This window comes from Pelmatolapia mariae, unplaced genomic scaffold (genome assembly GCF_036321145.2).
Source record: "Pelmatolapia mariae isolate MD_Pm_ZW unplaced genomic scaffold, Pm_UMD_F_2 NODE_ptg000548l+_length_29852_cov_1, whole genome shotgun sequence".
In the NCBI taxonomy this organism is placed as follows: domain Eukaryota; kingdom Metazoa; phylum Chordata; class Actinopteri; order Cichliformes; family Cichlidae; genus Pelmatolapia; species Pelmatolapia mariae.
In genome coordinates, this window is record NW_027052232.1 from 23,853 (window position 1) to 29,852 (window position 6,000).

General features: G+C 38.5%; 1 pseudogene; it reads left to right on the forward strand.

Moving 5' to 3' along the window:
- Positions 1 to 3,221: 3,221 nt before the first annotated feature.
- Positions 3,222 to 5,322, forward strand: LOC134623306 (sialidase-3-like; annotated as a pseudogene).
- The last annotated feature ends 678 nt before the right edge of the window (positions 5,323 to 6,000 follow it).

Below are 6,000 nucleotides of genomic sequence, written 5' to 3' on the forward strand. Positions count from 1 at the left end.
AAGCACAAACAGACAAAAGCAAACAAACAAAAAGATGCACTTTACTATTCTTTATTTCGATGTGTGTGGCTCTTGTGGTCCTCCATACTTGTGGTCCTCCATACTTTACCTGCCGTTCAGCGAACAAGGAAGTTCATAGAACAATAAGCTCTGTCTTGAAATCTTTTAAAGTAGAATGAGTGTGAAAATGACTCTTATGTGATGTAAAACTTTAGTAAATGTGCGATGTAAAAGAACACTGATTAAAAGGACAAGTAACAATTTCCTTATTCCTCAGATGTTTACCTTGATGAGCAATATACTGCTTTAGTCCAACTGCCTCATTAAAGTTACACAACAGGCTTTTTACATTAAAGCCAGCAAGTCCATTACATACTCCTTCTGTGACCCCATGATCTCTTAAATTAACCTGTAAGGCTTTTTTTAGATCTGAAATACTGTGCACATTCTGTGTATATGCAGGGTAGTGGACAGCAATTTACACAAAAAAGTGCAAAGTTTGCAAGTCCACCTCATTTAAATGACAAAGACAGATGTGATCATCTAGACCTGTGAAAATAAATTAATGTTATTACAACCACAAGACCTAAACAGTCTGCTCCATTGCTTTTGTTAATGAATCATGTGTTGGTAGCATGTCTGAATATTTAGTTTATGCCAACTGCATGTGATCATCAATAGTTCAATATTACTTCTTAAGAAGTGCCTTGACACTACAATCTTTATATCATTTGTTCTACAGAGCTATTAAATTACAATATAATCTGTGGTGTTTAAAGTATGAAAAAATACACAAATGGTAACTTACCATTTGACTCCACCGACAAAAATAAATCCCCAGCATCAAGTTTGGCTTCACAGACCTAAAATAAGTAAAATAAAAATATATGTTATAATTATATTGTCGTCGCCATTTATGCTTGTTTGCTAATTTTCTGACATATAAACAATGTTAGTTTTGTTACAATACAGGGAATGCAGTTAAACTAAAAGGTTAATTATGGGACAAAAAAAATCAGAAACAACCCAAGGGACTTCTGCAGTATACTATGCCAAAAATCAGTGTCTCTTATGCCAATTATTTTATTACTACAGCTCTTTTAGTATGGAAACTCACACAATGTGGTCATACTGATCACAAGAGTTTAAAAATACGTCAAAATGGAGCTGTTGTTAAGCATTAAGCATTTCAGGGTAAGAAATAACTGCACAATATAATTACTGCATGAAATAAACACACTGGAGGACTATCTGATAAAAACTAATATAATGCTGGTTTGTAGACCATATTTTGTCTCAGTCCTCAATGCACTCTCACAGCTTAGCATGCAGCAGTAAATAACAACTTAAGTGATTACATAGGGGTAAACAGATGACAACAAGCATAGCAGTCCTGCCAAATAATTCTTTTTGAACCCAGTCAGTTATTGGAAATATTGCCAAAATGAACTTCCACCAAAATACAACAGCCTGTGAACTTGAATGAAATTTACAAGTACAGATACAATATGAAATAAGCTTTATTAATTAGCTGAGTTAGCTTGCTAATATCGCAACAGTGGTTGAGTGTACAACCTTAAAACTAGCGGCACAATACTTGTGATTTGGTAAGTGCTACATTAAACCCATAAAAAAGGCCATATGTCAGTTTATTAGGTTAAGTTTGGTCATGACACACAAGCTGGACTAAAGTTACATTAGCTAAAGCAAACATTTCGGTAAAAGAGAAAAACACACATCATGCCATAAATTCAAAACATGTTCCAACTTTTCTAGCTCTTTTTCCTTGTAATTATAACCAATGTTACTCACCTTGAAAGCAGATTCCAATGAAGACGATTAGCAAACGTCCAAGTAAAGTGACCATGTCGTTAACCGCCAATTCCCCATGATGCACCTCGATAGCCACGTGACGTGAGGCAGTTTTGAATCCTGCTGTGCTCAAGTTCCCCACATAGAATGGGAGGGAGAACCTTCAGTTTTCAGGCCCCTCTTCTGTGGAACCAGCTTCCAGTTTGGATTCGGGAGACAGACACCATCTCTACTTTCAAGATTAGGCTTAAAACTTTCCTTTTTGCTAAAGCATATAGTTAGGGCTGGACCAGGTGACCCTGAATCCTCCCTTAGTTATGCTGCAATAGACGTAGGCTGCCGGGGATTCCCATGATGCATTGAGTTTTTCCTTTCCAGTCACCTTTCTCACTCACTATGTGTTAATAGACCTCTCTGCATCGAATCATATCTGTTATTAACCTCTGTCTCTCTTCCACAGCATGTCTTTCATCCTGTTTTCCTTCTCTCACCCCAACCAGTCGCAGCAGATGGCCGCCCCTCCCTGAGCCTGGTTCTGCCGGAGGTTTCTTCCTGTTAAAAGGGAGTTTTTCCTTCCCACTGTCGCCAAAGTGCTTGCTCATAGGGGGTCATATGATTGTTGGGTTTTTCTCTGTATTTATTATTGTGCAATCTACTGTACAATATTAAGCGCCTTGAGGCGACTTTTGTTGTGATTTGGCGCTATATAAATAATATTGAATTGAATTGAATTGAATTGTGAAGTTCACATAACTTGCTGATTTAGCTGGACATGAGTTTTCAAGTTAGCTTTTTTTGGTGTAATTGGGACGTTTTTAACTTGTAATTCTATGTTATAACAACAACTTCAGTAATCTATCGTCAAATTGATATAGAATAATATGTTACAATAACAAACATCTAGAATTACATTTTACAGTGTGGGCCAAAAATCCTCCACAGCACTGTGAAAGACTCATTGCCAATTATCAATAAAGCTTGATTGCAGTTGTTGCTGCTAAGGGTGGCCCAACCAGTTATTAGGTTTAAAGGGCATCACTTTTTTACACACGGTCATGTAGTTTGGATTTTCTTTTCCCTTTATAATAAATACATTCATTCAGAGAATGCATTTTGTCTTTACTTGTGTTATCTTTTTTTAATATTTAAATTTGTTTGATCTGACACATTTAAGTGTGACAAATATGGAAATCAGGAAGGGGGCAAACATTGTTTTTTACACCGCTGTACGTACAAAATAATAAAATTCAGACATAACAGCTATTAAAACTTTTCATTCTGGTTGTTTTCCTGACATGCATGATGAAAGATGGGTTTTGCCTATTTAATTTGTTAATTACCTCAGAAATGACCATCGATCTGTGATAAAAACAAAGATCCCTCCCTCATCCACACTCTAACAACCAGCCTATAAAAGTCAAAGCAACATAAAATTTGAGGACCGCAGAGATAAACCCAGCAAGGCTTCTTTATAATTTAACATCCATTTTATACACAAGGACAGCAAACATGGGTTGTGGACATTTAACAAAAGCTCAGCTGCAGAAACAACCTGTCTTTGAATCTAAAGAAGCTGATAAAAAGGTTTACAGGATCCCTGCTCTTCTGTATGAGAAAGAAAGTAAAACTTTACTTGCCTTTGCAGAGCAAAGGAAGGATGCCAGTGGAGAAAAGCTGGTTATGAGAACAGGAAAGATCAAGGAGGGATCCTCTGAGAAGATGGTTGAGGTAATAGTGATAATCAACCATTTCAGTTCTAAATTACTTGTTAATTACAGTCCTGTTTTGAACTGTTGTGTTTTATTTACTTCTGAACAATCTCTCCTTTAGTGATCAGAGCTCAAAGAGGTGGAAAAGGCACTTATTAAAAGACACTGCCCAGTGTATGACAAGGTCAACAAAAAACTTTTCCTGTTTTTCATCTGTGTTGAAGACGGTATCACTGAGAGGTACCAGATAAACAGCTATGACAACAGGACCCGTCTCTGCTACATCACAAGTAACAATTGTGGAAAGGAGGATATTTTTTACTGTTGCTGTTATTATTCATAACCAGTATTATCACTGTTGTATCATTTACCATTATCATTTCATCAAAGCATTTATTGAATCTGTTGATGTTATATTATAATTTGTATTTTAGGGGGAGCCTAATCACATAATAATGGCATAATAATCTTTCATTGCAGGTTTAACTGTATTTATGTAATCCATATTGTTTATTAGAGAGTTGTTAAGTGATGGGTTTGAAGTTGTGGGGAAGTGAGAAAATTAAGGTAAAGTTAAGATGACTCCATATCTGCTTACAATATAACACACCACATATAATAAAATCACAGCATGGAGGCCTGTGGGCCCAGCACAGCCTGCTGCAGGGGAGTCTGCCTGGTAACAGATGACTCAGATGAGGGTCACGGAGGATAAGACACACATGGAGGGGCCTGTTCATACACACCCCGTATCTCAACTTGTTTTGCTCAAAACTGCTACGTGACTTGTCCGGTGTACATGACTGTTTAGCAATAACAGAGAACAGCAATAACAGAGAACATCTGGTGTAGGGAGTGAAGGGTCTTCAGGGTCCGATGGAAGGGAATGTTCTTGGATTACGAGAATTGATACTTAGATTTCCAGTAACTCCAAGTGCTTTGACGCATATTATTCGTCATCAACTGTTATATATACCACTCCTCATTTGTTGTTCGGGGGAGATCGGCTTTGGAAGTGTGATAATGCTCATCTTCCCCACATATGTGTTTAATAAAATCACTATTTTGACATCTACTGGGACTTTGCAGTCGTTTGTCCCCCACCTCAAAATACGAACCATGACACAATCTTGGAGAAACCTGGAGCGATGTGACCAATTTGACTGACGAACTGAGTGAAATAAAAAACTGGGCCACATTTGCTGTTGGGCCAGGCCATGGTATTCAAATAGAGAGTGGTAGACTGATTATCCCAGTTTATGCTTATTGCAGAAGTACTTGCCTCTTGCACGGCTGTCGTAAATCATATGCACTCTCACTGTATTATGATGATTGTAATAAAAGTTGGAAATTTGGTCAAATGTTGCAATCAGAATCATGCAAATGTCAAATGGCAGAGGTCTATGACAACAACGGCTCCAGTTTCATTTATTGCAATGCTTGAAGTTTTGGCTTCTCTTGAGTGGAAGCTGTCAGTGTGAATAACGGTTTTACCTTCAGCAAATTTAGATGCACTAAGCTTACAGAAACAAAGTGCTCTTCAGGATGTCAGGGAAGTGTGGTCTCCTTTCCAGCTCAAGAACAAAGTGGAACTGCACAAAGTGATCCAAACCGAAACAAGTGGCTGCTGTTCACACACCCAACCAGTAAGTCGGACAGGATTGATCTCGGTGTGTATCTGAACAAATCCCCACGTGATCCAAAGGCATGGAGCGAGCCCTGCATCATTAATGATGGACCCAGTGGTTACTCAGACCTGGCTTACATTGATGAGGATCTTAGAGGATACATGCTCCTCTAAGATCCATAAAATGACATGTGGTGTGCCTCAAGGGTCGGTTTTAGGCCCTGTACTTTTTAATTTATATATGCTCCCTCTTGGCGGCGTCATCAGGAGGCATGGAGTGAACTTCCACAGTTACGCTGATGATACTCAGCTGTATATCTCCGTGTCTCCTGATGACACCAGACCAATGGATGCCCTTTTTAACTGTATTGTAGATATAAAATCTTGGATGGCAGAAAACTTTTTACAGCTTAACCAGGACAAAACTGAAGTTTTAATCATCGGTCCTGAGGCTCAGAGAGAGAAACTCTTGTCTAAATTACAGGCATTTTCACTATGCCCTTCACTACAAGTGAAAAACCTGGGTGTTATTTTTGACTCTGAGCTTGGTTTTATCCCACATATTAAACATGTAACCAAAATTGGATTTTATCATCTAAAAAATATAGCCAGAGTCCGCCCTATTCTCTCTCGGGCCAACACGGAGATGCTGATGCATGCTTTTATTACCAGTCGCATTGATTATTGTAATGCCCTGCTCTCTGGTCTCCCCAAAAAGAATATTTCACCTTTGCAACTTTTGCAAAACTCTGCAGCTCGTGTGCTGACGAAGACCAGAGGGCGGGCCCACATTACACCGGTTTTACAATCGCTGCATTGGCTCCCCGTGTGTTTCAGGATCGATTTTAAAGT